This window comes from Tyto alba, unplaced genomic scaffold, assembly GCF_018691265.1.
Source record: "Tyto alba isolate M040663 unplaced genomic scaffold, T.alba_DEE_v4.0 Super-Scaffold_33, whole genome shotgun sequence".
Classification (NCBI taxonomy): Eukaryota; Metazoa; Chordata; class Aves; order Strigiformes; family Tytonidae; genus Tyto; species Tyto alba.
In genome coordinates, this window is record NW_024881308.1 from 12,825,242 (window position 1) to 12,848,947 (window position 23,706).

A 23,706-nucleotide genomic window follows, 5' to 3' on the forward strand; every position below is an offset into this window, starting at 1 on the left:
TGAATTAATTCTGTTAGCTAACATTTCTCTTCTGCCTTAGCAAATGCAGGATCCCCCTGCTCCAGATGCCTCTCTCCTGAATTATTCTTCTGGAAATAGAATGGGTGTTACTACTGTAACAATGGAGAAGCCAACAAAGCCTGCCTTCCTATAGTTTCAGCATTTTCAGTCCTCGATCTTGAACTGTCAGAAATGTCATTTATGACTTATGACTTACGATTGGATCCTCTATTGTCTAATGAAGTGTCAGTCTGACTGAAAACTATTCTCTTAGGGCACTTACAGCATCTGTCCTGTGTGGATGCTTTGGTGTGTAAGAAAAGCTGACCTCACACTGAGGCTTTTCCTACAGCTAATGCTTAATAGGGTCAGTAGTGTCTTTTTTCATGAACTGTATCCTTTGTTGAAGGTTACCAGTAAACTCCAAAGTTACTGTGGGTAACATGAGATGAAAAGTGATTAAATAACTCTTGTTTCCGAAAGAACCTGGGAGTAAAAAATAGAAAAAGCTGTTTTCAGTAACTTGCTGTTCCATTTATATTCTTCTCATTCTTGCTCTCATAACACTACTCCTAGGATATGTTTAGGCTTTATTCCAACACATCAAAGGTCTGTAGTTCTACCAACCTCTTTGAAAAAACCTGCACTGTGACCTGGGGCATTACTCATCTATCTTATTTGGGAGATGATATTTTATATCATCATGTGTCTTGTGTCCTGCACCTGCAGAAAATTCATTCTACTTTCCATCCTGGAATTTAATATTTATCTATTATCTCTATTTCTTTGCTTGTTGAGCATTTTAGACATATTTTGCACTAACTTATTTAAAAAAACAACAACAAAAAAACCCCCAACGACACCTGTCACCCCTAACCCAAACAAAAACCACACTGCCAAGAGCTTATGCATTTTGAGATCATGGTTTGTTTGGCTACTCTAATGAAGTGATTTTAAAAGAGTTAAGTTACTGAATATGTTCTTAGCAGCTTAGACATCATGACAATATCAGCAGAAAAATACACCCTAAATTTTTGAATAAGTATGTATAGGATGATGTTTTCACTCTGTCCAAAAGGACAGATCTCTCAGGAGAATACACCTTTATTTTTTTTTTTTTTTCTCATCGTATTAAAAGAAATTGAATGCTACTTCTGGTGGGCTTAATTAATTAGTTTAATACAAATTCCCCTCCCACTCTCCCTCTATAAATTCCCCTGCAATTTGCCATCACAGCATTGCAGAAATCTTTTTTAGATCTTGGTAGCTGATGTAAAGTTGTCTGAGAACAAAAGCTACTTTTGAACAGATTAGTATAAATATAGGTATCCAAGTAGAAAAAAAGAGGGAGTAGATACCCTAGATCTTCAGAATTGGCTTTCATTTTAAGTAGTCTTTCAAAGAAAGAGAAGCTCAGGTATTGCATCATGTCTTTTCAGAAATACTATTTTTTAAACACCAGAAAACTTTTTTTTTCTTGCCTTATGTTAATGATCTGATTTTTAGCCTGATAGTGTCTATTAAAATGAAATCATACCAACTTAGAAATATCTTTTCTGACAGAAAGAGACAAGTCTAAGCATATCAGAGCCAACAGGAATGCATGCAGTTGAGGGATTTTGTTGTTGTTCTAGATCATAATATTTTCATAATACAAGAGAGATTACGGAAATATGGCATAGTCTTATTTTGTATGACATTGTAAAGAAAGAAAGACTTAAAGGATTAGTCTTGGCAACTTAACTGTTCGTTTGCAACATGTTGTGATATAATAGGAAATAATGCAGTGCATATCCTAAACATGAAAGAGAGCCTCTGGTCAGAATCTTGTTAATGCTAGAAATTATTTAAAGCTAGCTAACAGTCCTATTTTTCTGCTCCAGAAATGACAACACAAAATGTGACACCTCTTATTCTAATGCTACATAAGAGCATATCCTGCATATGATTATGGTATCATTCAACATGATTAATTCCTCAAGATTCTATTCTCTTCATTGTTAGAAACCTGAGGACAGCACAAGAAAGCAGGATTAGGTTTTAGATGGAAGCTGCTACTTTGACAGGGAATGAGAGTATGTAACTACTTTCTTTTCCAATGTCTGTTGAGAGGGATGGGCTAAGGAGGCAAAGTGAACTGTTTTTCACTCAAGTCATCTAAGCACCTAATTTACACATTCATTGGACACAAAGCTTCACTCACTGTGCTAACAAATCACTATAATGAAGCATTTGCACACCCACACACATTTATACACATGCTGTTGCTCAGCTTGCACCTGCAATGATGGTGAATAGATGTGTAATTGCATATATAAGTTGTTGAAAGAACAGCTACCAGGCAAGGTCTATATATCTATAGTAAGTGGTTGCTGTTTTTCTCCATATTGCTGTGGTTGGCAACTTTTTGGAAGCTGTTTTACCACATAAATCCTGTTCTTCCATTATACAACTCTCAAAGACTTTTCCAAGGAGCTTGTATTAGCTCTACAGGTGTTGGTACTGAGTCATGAAAATGTTGGGTAACTGCTCCATGGGCTCAGGTCTCTTGGAAAGCCAGAGCTGTGAGCCTCCCAGCTCCTGACTGATAAGCTCAGAGCAAGGGCAAGTGTTACAGCACCACAGTTGAAGCATGTTCAGATCTTAAAAGCTAAATGAAGTTGTGTAGAAGAGGTAAAAAACTGGTACTAGACGATTCCCCTGAGAATAACTAATGCTACCTGCTGAAATCTGCAAAATTTGTCTTGTATGTGTTGCTAATGGCAGTACTGTATTTCCTGGTTTACAGCTTCCAAGTCAGATTTTATGGTCACTCAATACCACAAATCAGTAATCCCATCTTCAGAGGGGCCACTAAAATGCTGAAGTCATAGAACTTCATTAAACATCCGAGCCATGCTCCAAACTTTAAAATCATGACTGTTATCGAGAAACTTTTAATTACGCTTTGCAAAATCAATTTTTTTGTTCCCTCATTTCCCATGTAACATACATCTGTGCACAAAACAAAATCATTGGTAACTCAGATGTTTTGTATCCTTCAAAAATAGCACTGAGATTCCTTTGTAGGTATTTTACCTTTGCAACAAGGCTGACTGACCCAGTGCTCCTGCTCTCGTCATTTGGTTACCTCTCAGAAGGTATGACTTCAAAGCAACTGTTCCAAAATAGTGTGTCTGAAGTGGTTTTAAGTAGCTGCTTTATTTAATTGTTGCTCTGCCCATAACACACTCTGCCTTCTGAGATGTGAAGAAGGCTTCATCTGTTTCACTGCCATCTGAATCTACTTGAGGTGACAACCTTGTTATTTAGGGTTATTTCTCATGACAGATGGGTTATTTACAGCAGTTGTTTCCCAAAGATGTACACAGTATAATTTTCATAAATCGTCAGCAGCTTTGGGATCAGAAGTATCACAGTGTATTTGTTTAGTCTTATCCATTTATCTGCAAATCAGCAAATTCAAAGTGGCTCCAACACCAGATACCAATAACAGTGATGTTTGAATAGTAATTATATTATTCTCTTTAGAGTTTTGTCTGAAACTTAACTGTTCTAACTATATTTTTTTAATGGGCATTTCATGCCTGTGATACCACTGTCCATCAGTTTGCTTGACTGAGGATAATGGAAACTAACAGTTGCACATCTAATCAGTGAGTCACCGCAAAACTATTTGCACTGTTTAAATGCATGGAGACTAAACTGTGATTCTCTCTCAGGTCTTGTGCTATCATAGAAACCATATCCACTGAAAATTGATCTGATATGCATAATCACTGTTTAATTATAGTATCTCCTAAGAAGGCTATTTTATATAAGTGAAAATAATAGCGTAGGACAAGTATATGGTTTTCTCTAATAAGCAAGCTCTTCTGATTACCCTGTCCTAATAGCATAATTGCATTCTGTGTGGTCTCTCCTCAGCAATAACTCTGGTAATTGCAGTCTACATGTGGTCCAGGCCCTGATGGGAGTGTAAGGGGCTTGGGGTTTTGTTGTTGATGATGTTGTTGCTTGAATATGAATTTTGAAAGTAAGTAGCTAGATTTTCCTGCACTGCGGCTATGGTCAAGCTCAAGGATAAGCTCTTGGATAAGGGAGGGTAGCCATCCGGTTTTATTAATCTTTCAGGTTTTACCACTGTTGCTGAAAAAATAATAATTACAGCCTTTATTGCTGGCAAAGAGGTAGGAAAAGGAGAGGTAAGGAGGGGATGGGAGCTGTCACCTGTTTACCTTTATATTTTGGTGTGTTTTCCTATCAACATACTAGGTGAAAAGCACAAGCCAAAGGCTAGCCTGGATTTCCGACATTTCCTTTCTTCATGGATCATGTCAATATAAATCCATCAAGCCTGCAGTCACATCCTCAAACTAACTCTGAGTGAGTTTAGGAGAGGCCAACTTAGAGCACCGACTTTGGCCAAATAACCTATCCTGATGATGTGACTAAGCACTGATGGGAAGGACTGGAAGGACATGCTATTGCATGTGGAATTCTTGTTCTGTAAACAACAGAACCTCAATTCTGGGAATACTGCAGTCACTTCAGGAAAAAATATAGTTTGCAATTTGTTAGTTCATGATATGCACTTTGTTTACTATACAATAAGAGATTTAATGAAATGTCTTGGGGACTGAAACAGAATTTTTCAGCTATTCATAATTTTGCAGCTGATTTAACCATTCACCTAGAATTGTGATGCAGAGCAAGTAATTGCACATGTTAATGGCAATTACAATAACTAACAGACATAATTAAGTGGTTTGCATATGCACTCATGGGATTTTTGTGCATACAAATGATTTGTATATTTTGGCATCTAATTTTACAAATTTTCTTCATTGTATGTAAAAGAACTCTCTTTTATATGTTGCTGCCATGCCTATTTCATTTTGCACAATATACCATACTAAACATTCAGAGCATTTAAGCACACAATTACCACTGATATATATTTCAACCAAATGATTGCAATTGACTGCTTAACCAGATTGGATGAATAATGTTGGGGTTTTGTTTTTTTGTTTTTTTTTTTTCTTTAATCAAAGACTGATTCTTATGTATTTGTGTAGCTCTCTGGTAGATCAGGGACTGTCGTATTTATTAGAAACACACAAATTTTAGAAACATGACTTTGTAACTGAACTTCGAAAAAATCCCTTTATGTGTCTTTGGGTCCCTTCTTGAGAATCTACCTGTGGAAGAACCTACTTACTAAAGAGTTGGTACCACAGAGGTCAGAATTTTCCAGCCAGCTTTTCTTCCGTTGGTTTTGTTTCATTACTTCAACATTCCTTTCTTATTTTACTTGATATTTTTTTTTTTTTTAAAGACTGAATAAGTCATGCTACTAAATGATTAACCCGTCCCTGCTCTTTTAAGTTCTGTTTTCAGTTTCTCACCAGTCACTTTATTTAATCTTGTCACAGTGGTTTTAAATGTGACAAATACACTGCTTCTGAACTGGTAAAGATAGGTTATTGTATGTTGGTTAAGACAGGGAGTGCTTATTCTGGAGCTGTATACCTCCAGGGTGCGATCATCTCCTCAGAAGCAGAAGAGAACAAAGACTTCTCATTCCCATTTACAAAGGGCCAAATTTTAGTTTGAGCGGCACCCAGGCTGTCTGAATGAACCTGAAAGATAGGAGCTGTCATTAAGTTTATCAACTTCCACTTACTCCTAGTTTCTCCATGCCTAAGATGTGCTAGTTCCTTTCCAGAGTGAGCCAGGTAGAGTCCTCCAAGAGCCCATAGCTGATGTGACTGTTTGTTTGCTAGGGTAAAGTGTTTTCTCTGTATGTCTTTACTTTTGGAAAATTCTGCTGAGATTAACCTTGAGTTATCTGCATAACCCATTTCACCATGAAATGGAAAAAAAGAACTGGGAAAGAATCCCCTAAATTCAGAGAACCAGCTTACATAGGAGGACAAACCAGAAAGTTTTAGCTGTATCAGTTGAATGGTTTGGCAGTTTTATAATGCAGCTAGACTTTTTTCAGGGAGCAGAATGACTCACTGCAGAAGAGACAGAGCTAATGATGGTTGAAGAGTTCTAATGATGCCTTTTGTGTACAAACAAAGTACAAATCCATTATATTCAGCTTTCATTTTATTAATTAGTCATTCATTACTCGATGCACTATCAATTAAGCCTCTCTGAAGAAATTCTTAGTATCCTCCTGTTCTTTTATTCATAATAAATATATCAGTCTCTGATTAAATGCCTGAATCACTAGAACAGATTTAGAGGATACAACACAGTCTACCTCTTTACAGTATGACCCAAGGCTCTGATGACATAATTAAAGCATGCTGTAGTGGACAGACCAGCTACCCACAGTGCGCATCCTTGGTGGTCTCATCCAAAGTCATCATGGTTATGGGTCAACCTAAAATCAATCTCCAGGAGTGTCTCAGTATGTGTATGTCTCAGAACACATTGAGTCAGCCTGTGCTGGAATGATGGATGTAGTAAAACCTAATAACAATCCATGTTTCTTAAAATCACAAATTCTTATTTCAGAGCATTTGCAAATAGATAAAATATTTAAATTCTTACAAGCAAGGTACCAAATGGTCATGTTAGTTTGGGAACACACTCAAAAGTTTCAATCTATTCTAATTTGGCTAATTTATCCTAAAAATTATAGTGGTCTCTCCCATTTAACAAAATTAAGCAACATCTGTACAAAGCAAGGTTTGAATAATCAAGCATATGTTTTGCACACATGCAAATAAACTTAATTAAGAGTTGCACTCAGTCATAGAGTGAACTGACATACGGTATTGGACTAGAACTGAGCAATGTCACTTGTATTTGGCTGCTGAACTCATACAATACACATTTTGAACACTGCAGAAGTAATTAGCAAGAACAAGTTGCTGATAGTGTCAGGAAAACTGTAATACAATCAAGGCGAATATGCAGGTAGAAAGTAAAAAGGTGCAAATATATTCCTCATCAGGAATTATTTGCTCAGCTATAATGGATATCATTGCATCTAATTAAAACAGTAAGGGCTGTAAAAACAAATTTGGGTCATTCTATAACCTTAATTAGTAAATAGTAATCTTCCTAAACTTGCCTTTTCAACCAGTCAAGAACCCCCAGATTTTTGCCTCCAGTTCCCCAGATGACCTGTAATAACTTTCAGATTTTATTTATTTTAATTGATGCTGACTTGAAACATGAACATGTTCTATACTTCTCAAAAAATACAGAAATAGCTAAAAATCAGAATCAGAGAGAAAGCCCTCCTTGCTTCTTTTTATAGTCACAGTTTGAATTTCATGCATGGCAGTAGCTCTAATACATTGAAGCTATTAGCTCATTTTTAGTTCTACCTATTATTTGAGCTGTTTTAGAAGAGAGAAAATCCTACTCAAATATATTTAAAGATAAAAGCAAAACATGAAACACAGCATTTTGAATGTATGCCAGCGTCTGCATCAATGACATTCATGAGCCAACTGCATTCTAAAACAATCACACAGAGCCTGAATTCACAGCCATTACAGCAAAACCTGCCAGATTTAATGTATGCAGTTGTTTAATCTCCATTGTAGTATTGCAAGATGGCAATCATACATCCCGGCCATAGTGCTTCATTTTGTTATTAGTTTACACCAGTTTTTACCAGTCACAACAGTCTAGTGCAGAGGGTGGCTTTATACTCAACCAGGGGAAAGTTTTAAGGGGAAGCCACTCAGTTACATACAGTATGACTGGTACCAAACATACTGACCACCTGTGATTTCTAATGGGTTAGATTTTCAGCTGGTGGAAAATGGCTGTCTTCAGTGGAATTGGAAGAGTTAACTCAAGCTGAGGAACTGGTATGTTCTCTTTTCTTTCACTTTCTCCCACATACACCCCCATTATCTTTAAAATATTTTAACTGCTTCTACTGGGCAGAGGAGGAGAAGAGAAGCAAGGTAAGCTTCTTGTCAGAGCAATTGCCTTATTCTCTGTTTGAATTGAGATGATAGGTCTATGTACCCTCACATTTAGGAAAACAATCTTGAATTGCTGTTGAAGAACCAGCCTCGAAAAGTCATCCAAATATGTATAATGAAACGTAAACTGAATGGGGTGCATAAATCCCTCTAGTCCGTTGCCTTTTCAGAGGGCCATTAATTCTTAGAATGCAGTCATGAGTATTGTGTGCACACCTGAGTTAGCAAGCATTGCAATGCCTGCTGCGCAGTCTGTGCAGGTCTGGGGTAACAGGACATCCTCTTGCAAATAATGCTTGTTAGTAAAAGCTCCTGGGCAGTGGGGAATACCCACAACAAATGACAAAGTTGTCTAGATGCTTATTTTCTTCCCATATACTAGAGACAAATGTTTAACTAATGAAGAAGTAATGAGATGGCCTTTTTTTTTTATTTTTTTTTCCCCCTGATGTCTCTAACAGTATTTGAGCCAGTTATGCACTTTTTTTCTATTCTATTTGTGCTTCCGTTTATTTCAAAGGGATTTGGGGGTGCTTAGTGCTTCGCAGTGTTTCAAACATTGTGTATAAGAGGAATGTGATATTCAGACTCTGGAAACCACTCCTGCACAGAGTTCTGTGAAATTCAACAGGAGATGGTCTTAGAAATAACCACTGCTTATTAACATTTTACTAGAAGGACTGCTTGTGATCCAATATGCTATTTTTTTTTTTTCTTATGATTTCATAACCTGCGAGTATATGGGTTGTATATATTTTATATTCACTGGCTACTATTCTTAGCCAAAGGTATTTTTGCTTCAAGAAGGTCCCATAGCATTCAGATTGGCCTTGTCCTCTGATCTGTTACAACCTCTGGCTTGACTTAGTGCACTAATGATGTCTTCCTGAGATACTTCCTTTACTGAAGTCACACATCTGTGAAACAAGAAATTGAAATGTACAGGGACTCTAGTGAAGATCAAAAGAATCCATATCTTAAATTTCATCTTTCACTACTGCTGTGCCAGTGAGAATAGAAAAATATTTTGCCTGTCCTCTGCATCACGTGATTTTAGACACAAAGACCTTCATTCTGTAGATGTACTAGAAAGATACTAAAACAGATTTCTTGTTCAAAACTACCATTCACTCTATTTTTCTAATACAAGAACATCTGTGTTTTCATGAACAGAAGTCACATGTTGCTGAAGTAAAAGCTGAAAAGATTTTTTAGTTTCCATTGAAGAAAACAGTTGAACTTCAATCTACTTCAAAGATTCTCTGTATGTACTCCTGACCATTTTAATGGTTCTCTCTAGTAAATCTGAAAGCTAGAAGATCAGTTGTCATGGGAACTGGCAACAGATGACTCAAGAAAACAAAATTAAATGTTGGCTTGGTGTCAACAGCTAATCTAGTGCCCTGCCAGCTGAAATCACAGTTAACACGAACTATGCCTAACAAGCTGTGATTTGAACAGAGTTCCAGCCAAAGATAGAGTTTCTCACCCCATGAACAGGAGAACATTTAAAAAATTGAAAATAACGAGGGGACCCGACAAGTTTGGGAAAAGTGAAACTTCAAAAAAATTCTTTATAATTGTTGAGTGAGAGCCTTAGCAGCTATAACTCAGTTTCTTCTTTGACATCCAAATCATGATATCAAATTAATTACCATTTCAAGATCTGTCTTAGCATTTTCAGAATCCATAAGATTGATTTATGCTGGGACACAGTCCAAAAATTGTTTCAAATTGTGGTTTTAGCACATCTGTTATCTAGAGAATCCAATTCTTATGCTATAAGCTATTTTGCAAAGGAACATCTTTAAGCATATAATTTTTATACTTGGTATTTAAATAAATATTATTTTTTAATAAAAAATTATATCTAGCTGCTTTTGTTCAACATCATCAGACTTTTAAGGCCTGAAGGGGTGCATTAAGGACTGTAATTCAGAGAACATATAAAAATTGTCTTTTATATACAGTGATGAAAAATACAGTCTCAGTTAAGAATATTCCACTAATACTTGGCTCCTCCTAGTGACTGTTAAATTAGCCCATATGGAGTGTAACAGAAAATAGAACAGTCTTGAAATAACATAAGAGTATGTTTAGAGCTTGTTTACATAAACACGGACTATGAAAATCCATGCAGTTTAATTTATGACACTACAGCGGATTAATTAACTATTAAAATCTATGTGGACACTCATGTTGAAAATTAAAGTGAGCTCAATTTAATTTATTTTTATTCTTTTCCAAAGTAAATGGACCTAAATTGAATTAAGATTACTTTAATTCTGAGAGAGAGTATTCATGCAAATTTAGCATGGTTTAATTAAGATACTCCAAGCACACCGAGTTAGATAATTTGGATTAGATTTTGTAAGTGTTGCCATGTAAAAAAGCCCTTAGATTCACGTAAAGGACAACCTTTAGGCTGAAATGTTGCGTGCAGTACTGTATCAGTCTTGTTACTAATGTAAATGTACAGTGATTGACTTTTCTCTTTGTTTGGGGATTTCCCATATGCACTTTTGCCATGTTCTCTCGTGATACTATATATTCTAGGCTACTGCATTGGGAACATTTTCTAATCTTACTGCAGTTTTTGTTCTTTGGACTATGTACCAGAATTGTCTACTACCACAACACAATAATCTATACAACCACTTTGATGTTTTAGAAGTTTATACTGTCAGTGTAGCTTTGTTGTCATTGGTGGATTGCCAAAGTCTTGTTCAGAACTTGTGACAATTCATTCCCTAAAAATTAAAGCACTCTTTGGCTTGATACATAATAAATCCAGTAGGACCACATTTGCCTTTTTATATGTATAAAATATATAGGGGCTTTCTGAGTTAGCATTTTGCATGCATCTAGAACAATTTAAGGTCAGGAATAGATTTGTCTCAGTCTACCCAATGCATCTCCATGTTTCAAGTCCACACTCAAAGGAAATATGTCAGCTAAACCTACACAAAAAGAATCTCTAGGTTTGTGAAAGACTACATACATCTGTTTAAGGGAGTGAAAATGTATGTCTGTCTCAGTCTGCATACGAGGGGGCTTACATGCAATCTGTTACCTGTGACATCTTTCTTATCTGGAAGATGAAGTAGAGGAGTAGACAAGGAGAAGTGGAAAGAGAAATAGACTTCTTGTAACAATGCAATGCCCTGGTTAGTGAGTGTGTCTGAGACATTGCAGACATGCTGTAGACAGCCTCTAAAAAAGTTAATTTGTGGTTGGCCTATCATGAAGCAAAGAGGGAGTTGTGCTACAATATCATGTCTTCTGAGATAGTGCAATTTATGATCTTTGTTCAAGACTGTGCCTAAAGGCATAATTTAGCCCATATTTTGTACGTAGATAATTCAAAGAGAAATATATGCAAGTGCAGTGCACAATTCATCTGGATTTTCTTCCACCACACATACAGGTAGCTGCATTGCATTGTGCATTAATGAGATTAAATAATGTTACAAACTGTATTTCACATCTAACCATTTTCAGTATATTTCACAGAATGTTCTATAAAGAATATAGTTAATGAATAAAATTTTAGCTGCTTTTTTTTTTTTTTTTTTTTTTTTAATAAAATCTTCACTGTTGGGATTCCTTATTTCCAACAAGTGTTTTATTAATTCAAGATTGCTCAGTATTTTTGATGGGAGTTTTGACTTTTTAATGAATCAAGGTACTTTTCTATAGGTTGTGTGTCGTCCTGAGCTGACCTTGGTGCTGAATATTGGAGTGGTCTCTGGCATGCATTAATGTATCGCTGATACTCCCAGTGCTAGAGATAGATGTATGTTTATAAGGCTATATACCATGATGATTTTTACCCTGATCTTTTTAGATGATTAACGTATAGCAATTCTTGAGCGAGGTTGATCGAGAGGCCCAAAACAGCAGTCCATGAGAGCGTTATGATCAAAGGCCAAGTGCAAGGTCCTGCCCTTGGGTCAAGGCAATCTCATGTACAAATGCTGGCTGGGCAAGGAGTGGAATGAAAGCATCCCTGTGGAGAAGGACCTGGGGGTACTAGTGGATGGAAAACTGCCTGTGAGCTACCAATGTGTGCTTGCAGCCCAGAAAGCCACCCGTGCCCTGGGCTGCAGCCAGAGCAGGGGGGGCAGCAGGGCCAGGGAGGGGATTCTCCCCCTCTGCTCCGCTCTGGGGAGACCCCCCTGCAGTGCTGGGGCCAGCTCGGGGGCCCCCAACAGCAGAAGGACACGGAGCTGCTCGAGCGGGGCCAGAGGAGGCCACGAAGATGCTGGGGGGGCTGGAGCAGCTCCCCTGGGAGGCCGGGCTGAGAGAGTTAGGGGGGTTCAGCCTGGAGAAGAGAAGGCTCCGGGGAGCCCTTCGAGCGGCCTCCCAGGGCTTAAAGGGGGGACAGGAAAGGTGGGGAGGGACTCTTGATCAGGGAGTGCAGTGACAGGATGAGGGCTAACGGTTTTAAACTGAAAGAAGATTTACATTAGATATAAGGAAGAAATTCTTCCCTATGAGGGTTGTGAGACACTGGCACAGGTCACCCAGAGAAGCTGTGGCTGCCCCCTCCCTGGAAGGGTTCAAGGCCAGGTTGGACGGGGCTTGGAGCAACCTGGGCTGGTGGAAGGTGTCCCTGCCTGGGGCAGGGGGGTTGGGACCAGATGATCTTTAAGGTCCATTCCAACCCAAACCATTTTATGATTCTATCATTAATAGACAAAAAGTCAACAATTCATGACATGCTGATTTGGATCTATATAGATGTATAAAAATATTAGCCAGGTTTAGTCCTCAGAGCACTGAAAATATGGTTTCAAGGCTATGGCCTGTGCAACATACAGTATGTTTATATTCAGTTGTTTAATGATTTATCCTGTACTGAGAGGACAGAACTCCATGTTTTCAGAACTGACTGCAAACAAAATATGTAATTTTACAAAGTGTGCAAATTGCCTTCTCATTGGTTATTCTCTTGAAAGATCATCACAATTTAAAATGAAAAGGCAAGAGAAATTCTGAAGTAAGGATCATAAAATGTGAGAAGAGATAAGAAAAAAATTTAAAAGGAATTACACTTCAGTGTTACTGCTTTTTGACCTTGCTCTTTTCACTCTTTTATCTTGGCTAGTGAAAAGATGGTTATCCATGTTTCAAGTGATATGCTCTGTGGTGATGAATGCTAGAAGTTATAAGGATCTTATTTTAACAAGCGAGAAGACAAATACATATTGTGTGTGATATTAGGCAATATTTGTAAATCTTCCCTCAAAAATTTATTTGGAGCTCAAACTAGCAAGTTCAATTGCAAATACAAAAATTCCTCCCAAGAAGTTAAACAATAACTGCTGTTGGTTATCAACAATTGTTCCACTTCTGCTCATTATATTTTTTTCTACTGAGCCAAAATGGACCTGAGTTCCTATTTCTTGTTTTACAAAAGTTACTCCAGCAGTCTAGAATACTGGCTAATTTTTAGGCTTCTGAGCTTTTCCAACTTTGGTCAAGTGGAATTTTCTGTTGTGCTTCAATGTTTCTGCCTGAAGGTCAAAGACATACATATGGAACATTTGTAAAATTATAGGTAAAGAGCTGATGGATGTGGACGTGGAATTTATTTGTATGGGTGACATAAACAGATCACAGGATCATAGGGTGATTCAGGTTGGAAGGGATTGCAGAAGATCATATAGTCAACTACAAAGGTTCTTTGCAAGGAAGTTATATCTTGTGATTGCAGAAACAAGTGTATAGCATGATTATGTTTCTTTATTCTGTCAAATACCTTAAGATGAGCTCTTATTTCTGTGAAAATTAGTGCCAGTGAAATAAAAAATGCAATGTTAGGTCTTCCACTTCTTTTGGAGTAGTACTTATGTATAATCAGTTTAGAGTCAAATTATCCAGCTTTCATTCATAGAGTAATGCTTTGCTGTGTAGATAATCACAATGGTCAACAGAAATGTGTATGAGTTAGTGACGTGAGTAATACTGGCAGAATCTGCCTTTTGCATGAATTGCACCCTGATCTTCACACTCAGAATAGCTGTATATACTGCACAGTAGCTAATAAGCTGCATCAATTACAGCTTTACCAACTGATAATTCACATCCACTGTATTCATTTACAGGATTAGAATGGGTACTGATAGAAAGCCCTTAAACTCTGACATTAGTGCAGTTGGAATCCTGCATTTATCATTCTTCACCTGTGCTACTAAGATCAGGCTTAATGAATTTCATAATAGCTCAGAATTACACTGACTGGCTTCTGTTTGAAAAACTAACCATGAAATGGAGCTAGCAATAGTATACTGTTGAAATAATAATTTCAGACCTATGTAAAACAGATATGGTACTACATATTCCCCATTGTCTTAAATTATGACTCCAGAGTGTTGACTGTCTTAGGAATAAGCAGCAGCTATTTCTGACTTCTCAACCTAATCTTCTCTTCCCTCTTATCCTCCCAGGGTAACAAAGAAGAGTAGCTATACAAAATTACATATAAAAAAAAATAAATACAAACAGAAAACATATTTAAATTCTCAGCCTTTCACCATTTTGCTGTTTCCCCCTTACAATAATTTCTGGTCTTGAATAGGATTTTATACAGTTCAGTTGCATAACACCCTTTCAGTGAACCATTAAATTGCTTACACAGACAACAAATTTTTATGACAGATGATAAAAATAAAAAATTACAAAAGCCCTTATTGAGAAAACAAAAGGAACTTATTGCCACATTTAAAAACCAAAAGTATCCTAATTAAGACCAATCAAGAGACACAAGGATAGTGGTATATTAATTTTGTAGCTTTTGAAATTAATTTTCAGGAAATTTTAAAGATACTTCCAGGAATATATTGGAATATCTGGTCTCTTTTTTTCTATTAACTGTAACATTAATTCCAAATCAGCAAAGGTTACAAATGTTAATTACTGAAGTAGTAACAAAGTATGCCAAGCATGTTAATTTTATTCAAATGAAAAAGTCTTTAAAATAAGAGTGATTTCTTCAGGTTCATGACAATAGGAGAACAAATGTTTCATTCTACAGTCTTCCTAAATCTAATCTCAAAGTTTCTGGTTTAAAGAGTAGTTGTTTCCAATTTTTACAGATATGCCTCTTCTATAGGTATTCATTAAATCTGATAGAAGACAGTCTCAAAATTGGGTCCAAACACAATTTATGAGTATTTAAGAAATACTGAATAAGTCATAGTCCTAGTTCACCTAATTTAAAACCTATTTAAGGATTCCTCAAATGCCGTTTTTTTCTTGAGCATGTTTCAAAGAGTCTGCTGATTCTATTTGAAGAGTTCTAAAATTAGCACTCAGCATTCTGATACACAGACAAATTTTCACATGATCGTTTTTTCTTGAAAAACAGGAATCAGAAGCAAAAGACCTTTGATTTTCAAGAGGTAACCTCACCAATTTGCCCACCCTCTCTACTGACCCCACTTCCTCAATGGATAAACAAGTTTTTCCGTATCCATATAGGGTTTTGTGTGCCAAGTTTGTGCTACGTCAATTGCTCAAGTCATTACCTGGTTACTTTGACAATTTTATTGAAAGACTTTTAAAAAAGCTGCACAATAAAACACTGGAAGATGGAATGTTGCCCAGCTTTAATGAAAGGGATTACCATTTGGTACCAGCAAAGAATCTATGATCTCATAAATAAATGAATGTCTTCTAGCACAGAAATACACTGACAGCTGAAATATAGAATATTATATCCAAAACTATTACCACATGCACACAATTTTACATGAAACATTTAGGATCCTTTACAAAATACACATACTTGAAATATGTTTTCTAAGAAAAACTTAACAAAAACTTAGTTCTCCAGTACATGGAGAACACCAAAGTGTATGAGGGGAGTTCAGATTCTTAACGAGATGTTTTTAAAAGGCATTTACTCACTGTAGAGATTATTTATTCCTGCAGTGTAAATTGCCAGAGGTGCTTCATATATGGTAGTGTAAAAATGAGAGTTCTGAGTCTCATGCAAAAACACAAGATTAAAGTCTGGGTCCCATTAGGAAGGAAAAGTTCTATTTTATTTATGGAAATAGAAAATCTGAATCTGAAGTAAAGCCATTCCAAGCTTTTGGGGAATTTTGCCCATCAGCACTAGTACAAAACATCAACTTGCTCAATATGTTCATTCATTTGTTAGCACAGTCCTGTATCAAAAGTTTTGTCTTGCCTTGGTCACTGCAGTCAGCCCCAGAAGCCCTCCGTTACCTGTGTGGCCAGGACACAACTCCTCCATTGGTGAACAACCAGTTCTGTTGGCCTAAAGAGTAATGATTCATATAGACTTCTAAACCAGAAAAGATCTGGTTTATACTTCAGCAAAACATTTAAGAAGATTTTCAAACCTGTGTGCCTACATTTCAAGTATTTAGAAGCTTAGCAAATGTGGGTTTAAAACTCAGAGAAGCATGTTTGTGCATAAAGCATCTCACTGACAGATGAATCCTATCAACCTTGTTAAGGCTACGTACTTAAACTTAAGCACATGTTTGGGAACTTTGCTGGGTCAGAGTCTTTAATAGAGATTTCACTTAATATTTTTTATTTACATTTGAAAGTTAGGCCTTTGGTTGTCACAGCTTTTCCCGGAACTTCAGTAAGTAGAATTGATGAATTCTGTATGCAGTATTCTCACGATAGTCACTATCTTTTTTTTTTTTTTTTTTTTAATTAACTAAGGACTTCAATACAAGCAAGGAAGCACACTTTTAGATATGAGGATGTTTGTATTTTTCCTTGTTTGACTTTATCTTACACTTTTCCCATCTGTCCAGTATTCTGATCAAAGCCTTTACCTGCCCAATTTTAGCATTCTTCTATTCAGAAATCATTCAGAAAAGGCTAGTCTTGTCAGCAACAAGGTGAAGAGACTTACAAGATGACTCAACATCCTTCTTTCTTTTATGGTACAACACAGAAAGATCATTAGACTTTTTAGCACATGTCTGATAGGAAGAATTTACTGAATAACAATTAGGCTAATGGCCAGATACTGATTGATGGGTCAGTATAATGCTCACTGGCAAACTTCTGCTAAAAAATAAAGAAAAATTGGGATTCTTTTTTTTTTTTTTTTCCAACTTGTCATTGCATTTAATCTCTTGTCACATTACAGATGTAATTACATAGAAACAATCAAGAAACCCAGATTTATCAAAAAGCAAAGCTCCAAAGTTTCTAGGCTGGCTCCCCCTCTATAGAGAATTGGATATTTCTGAAATGCAAAAATTATACTCAGAAAATGTAATGAAGTCCTTAGCTAGAACATATATATATATATTTTACATATAGGTATACGACATTTTTGACCTGAATTATGCCACTGACATTAATTAAAAGACTCCCAATGATGTTAATAGTCACTGAAACAGTACTTCATTCAACTTGTTCCTTAAAGTATCCTTTGGGGAATAAGTATCGGGCTGTTCATTAAAGTCTTGTTTATGACTGAAAATCTATACCTCTGTTTTACATATGTTCATTGAATTAAACAAATCTTATCTATATGATTAGTGCACTTTTTTCAGAACAAGCAATTTATCTGAGTTGCAATGGATCATTCAGTCACTGGCTAAACTATTCTGGAAAATAAATGGGGGTGGTTGTAGAAGATGCATAAGAAGACTCATTAGGAGAAAAAACTGTTAATATATATTTAATGGGGCAAAAAAGCCTGAGATGTAGTTTAAATCCGTAAGATTAAAAAAAAAAAATGTGGTTAGATTTTCTCCATGGATTTTGGAAGTTGACTAGCCATTTTAAGAACAAGAGGTATGCTCAGCGCTCTGAAGTGGAATTGTTTGCCAGAACACTATTTCAAGAATTACATGACCTAATATCTACAGAAGGAGACAGTGATCAGTTTACTTTTAAAATAATTTCCTTTAGAACTGAAAAAATACAACTTTGGAACATGGGTTTAATGTCCATTATTTCAATTTACTAACATATAAAATAAAACTGCTTGATAGTATGAACAAGATATTTCTGAGCAGTCAACAAAGAACTGAAGCAGCTGCAGAATGAGACTTCAACAAAGAACTGTGAAGAGAGTTTATATTTGAAAGTGTACAAGAATTCCTGTACCTGTGTTTTTGGCCAGTTCTGTAGAGACACCTTGCAAACAAAGATCTTCTAAAACAAGAACTGTTTCTCACTTTGATCTTATTTTCTGCATCATTGGCATAGAATACTTGAACAGAACAGTCATTGTGGTTTTAAGTCTGCTTTTGCCTTTATGCAAGAAGGCCAGTGTTTTTAAACTTACACGGTAATAATATGTTCCCAGTGACGAAATGATGTTCAAAACCATTCTGAGATATGGCTCACTTGAAGCTGAGCAATGCAGCTGTTCACTGAGAGTCCTCTCTTGTTTCTTTTAAATCTAGAGCATCTGCCTTTCCAAAACACTTCCATGTTAAGTCTCCCTAATGAAGGCATTTAGGATTGCAGGAAGGAAAGACTGTTTTCCCGCATTCTGGGAAGTATGGTTAAGACTGGGTGGGGAATAATATGCAATCTAAATAGTCTAGAAAAAAAACCAGTAAGGGAAGAGCCCAGAACAGACTTTCACTACTGTAATTTAAGTTGGAATCTTTTCAAACATTGCTGGAGCAGTCTGCTGACAGTGCTAGAATCAAAATTGCCTTGGAGAGAGGAATCATAGGTTTGATGTGGTAGCAGACCAAAAGTTACAGTGGGGTTATAGGCACTTTAATGACCCAAACATCTCTGATGTGCTTGTTTCTGGTGTTAAACCAAGTCTAGAGGTCTCCTCCAGCATTTCCAATGAAAAATCCGTATTGGTTAAACAGTGACTTCCAGCTTCTTCTACAGAAGAGAAAAAGAGAAACTTCTGTAACAACGAGAAGTTGATTTGCAGATTTTCATCTGGTTCTTCATTTAGAAAACTGAGCCCAATTCTGAGCATTACGTGGGTTTTCACAGTTGCATACAGTATACTATTAATGATCCAGGCGCCTGTCAGTGAAGACATGATTTTCATGGTTAAAATAGGAAATGCATTCATCTGTTTTACATAATATAAACAGACCTGGATAGAGCCCACAGGGTCCGTCCTTGTATTTCTATGCAACTTGAAAAGAAAAAAGTGAAGGAGTTTCACGGGAGAACAGTAACAGACGGTGAAAGGAAATAACCATTTTCTTCCTTGGATTGAGCTGCTGCATTCTGTGTGCTCCGAGCAACAGCAGCACTCAGAGGTAAGTAGCAAGGAATAGAAGAAATGAATAGAAAAATGGATAAATATTTATTTCCTGCTACTGATACCTTATTTTGTTAAACTGATCTATCATATTTACTTGGAGTTTTAACTGAGGTGAGTGGACATTATGTACCCTAAAGCTCTGGACATGTTTAAAGTATTTCTGAGATTCTATATTGAGGGTAAGCAGCTAGTTTTTAAAATTAAGGAATTAGGACTCCTATAATATCTTGCTTGTGATACAATATGTGAGAATGTGTTATCTCTGTGATCATTAGGAGTATAGAAAAAAAAAATTGGCTATCTTTTAGCTGAAAAAGTAGGAATGTTCTTTCATACTTTGTGCTCTGAAAATCATACATTTCATAACTATTAATGTATTCCTCCAAAACTAGAAATCAGTCATAGTGCTGGCAGATTAATTGCATAACTGCCTATTACACGTGCTTCATTTCAATATTGATATATACACTTTTTCAATAGGGAGAGGGATTTATGTCCACAGTTATGTTCCAGAGTACTAGGGCAGGGGTTGGGGGGAGCAGGAAATGGGGAATTTTTCCCACTGCAAGTGTCACTGCTTCTTAGTTTAGATGTGTATTGGATAGCTGATCTCTTTCCTCCTGGCACTGATGAGAAAAAGAGTTTCTCTAAAAAATCCAACAGTGTGAGAAAGTTTATTTCTGTGAAATCTTTAAATCTGGTCAGGTAATCTAGTAGTTGTCCAGCATGCCTATGATTGCATTTTGCTGTATAGTTTGAAGATGCAGAATGTTTTTATGCTACCTAGTACTTAAGATATTGATGTATACTCATTTTAAACCTACAATTGAACAAAAACAGTTGAAAAAAAGATTTATTATTTTGTAAAATATGAAAATTTTCAACAATGTATAAAACAACATATTGAAGCATTCAGAAGGAGATTTTTTTTTTTTTTATAAATTTGGATGTACATTATGATTAAAATAAAGTGCCTGGTGAAATTAGATTCACATACTTAAAAAAAAAAGTCAATTCCCTTCCTCTCTCACTCTTCCTACACATTATTCATCTGGTATGTGAAAAGCTGTTCTGTGGCTTCCACACAAAAGCAAAGTGAAAAGAAAGCCAAAGATGTTTTAGTTAAATAATGATTATTCTTCAGAACCCTTTTAAAGCACAAAACATAATGTTCTCCAGATACTGAGAAAACATCACATACGTAGTTTCAGATAATTACATGTTATATACCGGAAAGCCACTATATTAAGAACACATTATTAAGATTTTAAAGGCAAGCACTAAAAACTTAGGAAATGCCAGAATTATGGTTGCCTGTGCAAGCTTCATTTGGTTCTTTGTGCATATGCGTTATGATGCAGCCTTTAAGTGCATGATCACGAACATTTTTCTCAAGTAATCTATGAAGGCAGAAGAATTAATATATTCAGAAGCTTTTTTGTAGTGCCTATCACTACAGTACTTGCTCCACAAAAGCCCTAAGTAGTGTGGGGCTGGTGTGTCCATCTTACGTAGTTAAGGTTACATAAGTTAAGTGTGTAGAGCATCAGAGAGAGATTTAAAAATACTGACTGCCTCACTTGAAATGGGTATGCTATGATTCTCCAGAATCATTAGACAAGGCAACATTCTATGTGCTTAGAGAATAATGTCTACTAAATTCTGTGTGGATTCTTACCTACCTGAAGATTTGCATGTCAACTGTAGGTTCAAGATGAGCACCCTGTTTAAATGACTTATTCCCTTCCCCCACAAGCAGCGGTAGGAGAGGGAATTCAGTTCTCTAAGGCCTTCCTCATCTACCTTTCCCCACTATTCCCTGACCTATTCACAACTTTTGCAGCAAAGCCATCATACAATTTCTCAGTGAATGACTATAGGATACTGCATTAAGATTATGTAGCCAACAGCATGCATGTATGAGTTCTAGCAAAGACTTCAGAATATAAATTAAAACAGCCCCAGACCTTCTGCCACACAGATCAACATTACTGTTTCATTGGCAGTATTTCAGCCAGTAGATCTACTGCAGAGAATAACAGGGTAACTGAACCGAACCAGCAGATAGGAATGAAGATGAAACCTTTACCAGCACCCATCAGGTATTTTCCAGTAGAGAAACACTGGTCTGAAATTTTGGGTTCCATTTGAGGCTCTGGACAACAGTGTGCTTTGAGTTTAACTTTTTTTTTTTTTTTCCTCTTTAAATTTCTCCAGCTGAGTTTTGCCTCTGTTGAAATTTTGGCTCCAGGTCTTTCTCTCATTTGTGTTTCTAATCCTACATTTCACCATTCCCAGGCACAATTTTTCTTCTCCTAAATCTGAGCCTAGGACAGAGTTTTAGGCTGTGTGCTTTGAAGACAAAGCCAATTAAGAAGTTGTTCTGCCTTTAGCTGTTTGTTTCCATTCCCACATGTAGTTTATTATCCTAAACTCAGCTGTTCGTCCTTAATTTTTGCCCAGTGAATGGTTTCTGACACAATGTTGTGAAGTGTAGCACTGAAATAAGCCAGGTTGAGAGCACCCTTTAAAAAAAAATGTTAAATTATACCCATTAAAGGGTTAAGGAGACTTCCAGTGGCTTTTTGGGGTAACACCTTTTTAAGTAAATGTAGATAAAATATTTTAATCTCCCTTTAAATGAACAATATTGTTTTTGCCATTGGATTTATAGTGTTACTCAATAGATTGAATCTCTAATGTGTAATTCCTAGTAGCACCAATCCTCATACCTGTAATAATCTATAGTGGCTATGCTGTCAGCATTAAATTTTATACACAAAAGCATGCCATGAGTGCTATATTATTATTGATATTATGAGTTGATAAATTGTACTTGGTTAATGTATGGATCTCAAATGCATGGAAATATTTTATCCACCAACAACCCCTTGTTTCTGCTGGATATCCAGCACTATTTTGCAATTATAAAACAATGCTGAGTTAACAGAATGTGATTTATGTAGTTTTTGGATGGATGAAAAGGAGCTGATTTACAGTAGACTTCCTATGGGTAGCATCATGGTATTTACTTCAGCATGGTCTTGCCACAGTGACAACTACCCAATACAACCTCAGACTTGTGTGACTGGAACACTTTTTCTCACTCTCCTTGTGGTGTTAGAGGTGAACAAATCTCAACTGAGAGTGGGTAAAAGTTTTCCAGTTTTGTGCTAGTATTTTCCTGTTCTGTGGTTTTGACCTAAATGCTTAATAGGCTTTTGTGGTAAAGAGAGTGGAATACAAAGCTGTTCGGAGGAATCAATCTACTAACCTGGGGAAGTAGAAATGGTTTTCTTAATGAATGGACATCATCTGAAATCCGATTAAGTACATAAGGTATGAAAACCCCAAAGGCCTGTGTGGTGAACTGAATTCGATTGCTGGTTCATTTGTAGCAGTCACTTTACCTTATTATTGCACTTTTCTTTTTCTGTTTCTAATCTCTAAAAGTGATGTCTTTGAGGGGTAACTTTGCAATGGTATGACATTTTCCATCCTTTTCTGCACTTCAAAATAAAGACTTACTTTTCACTAAAGCAGCTGGTAAGGAACCTAATAGTGAAAATACTTTAACTGAATTAGATGAATGACTGATCTGATTTAGAAAACAGTTCCTACTGTGACCTGGAAAAATTTTCTCATTTTTTCCAAGAATTGAAAAAAAAAGTTATATTTTAACATAAAAAAATTTTAAATTATGGAATTTTTCATGGCACAAGAAATCCTGTTACCATCTATATCTAATGTTTATGAAAGCACTTCCATTTGATTTACATTTTTTTACTTTTAAAATTTTAATTTTCTTTTACTGGAGAGTCCTGTGGGAGATCCTCAGTTGTTATAATCAATAATAGATCAACTGATTTCATAAAAGCTGTAATGATTTATAACACTGATTGTGAATCTGCCCTTGAAAAATTAATTTTGAAAGTGCTTAGTTTTCTGTGGTAGGAAAAAGTTTTGTGGTTAGAATACTGGACTAAGGAAAGGATCTGCTTTATATCCAGCTCTTCAAAACTTTGGAAAAATCATTAAAATCTGTGCCTCAGTCTGTCTTGTAAAGTTTGACTAACCCTTTTTATTGAATATTTAAATTGAAATCTCTTCAGAAAGACACTCTTGTTTATCAGTTACTTTCTTGGTTGTTTTTACAGCTTATATCTTGGAGTTGTTATAAGGCTCCAAAAAAACCACAACCTGCCTTGCAACTTTTACAACAATAATTTTTGAATTCTAAGAGGCAAGTTGCAAAAAACCCCACCTTATTTGGCGTGGTCTTAGAGCCCATCAGTGTAGACAAGCCTGAGCCATATACAAATAGGGGCTGGTTTGCTGCAGGTAATGATCACACAATAATCATGTTGTGACAGAGATCTAAACCAAGAATGAAGATGTCAGAGCTACCTGGCAGCAAATGTAAATTTAATCTCAAGATAAAAGCATATCAGATATACCCAAATGGCTTATTGCCAGAGATGCTAA

General features: G+C 36.3%; 1 protein-coding gene across 3 annotated transcripts in view; it reads left to right on the plus strand.

The window, feature by feature from the left end:
* PHACTR3 (phosphatase and actin regulator 3) overlaps positions 1–23,706 on the plus strand; it is a 114,869-nt gene that overhangs the window by 13,732 nt on the left and 77,431 nt on the right. The window contains exon 1 of one of the 3 annotated variants that reach the window (XM_033010440.2): positions 19,195–19,216. The exons of the other annotated variants lie outside the window; for them this stretch is intronic. The gene's annotated coding sequence lies outside the window, so the exon portion shown is untranslated. Of the gene's footprint in view, positions 1–19,194; positions 19,217–23,706 lie in introns of those variants that run through there. 3 annotated transcript variants of the gene reach the window in all.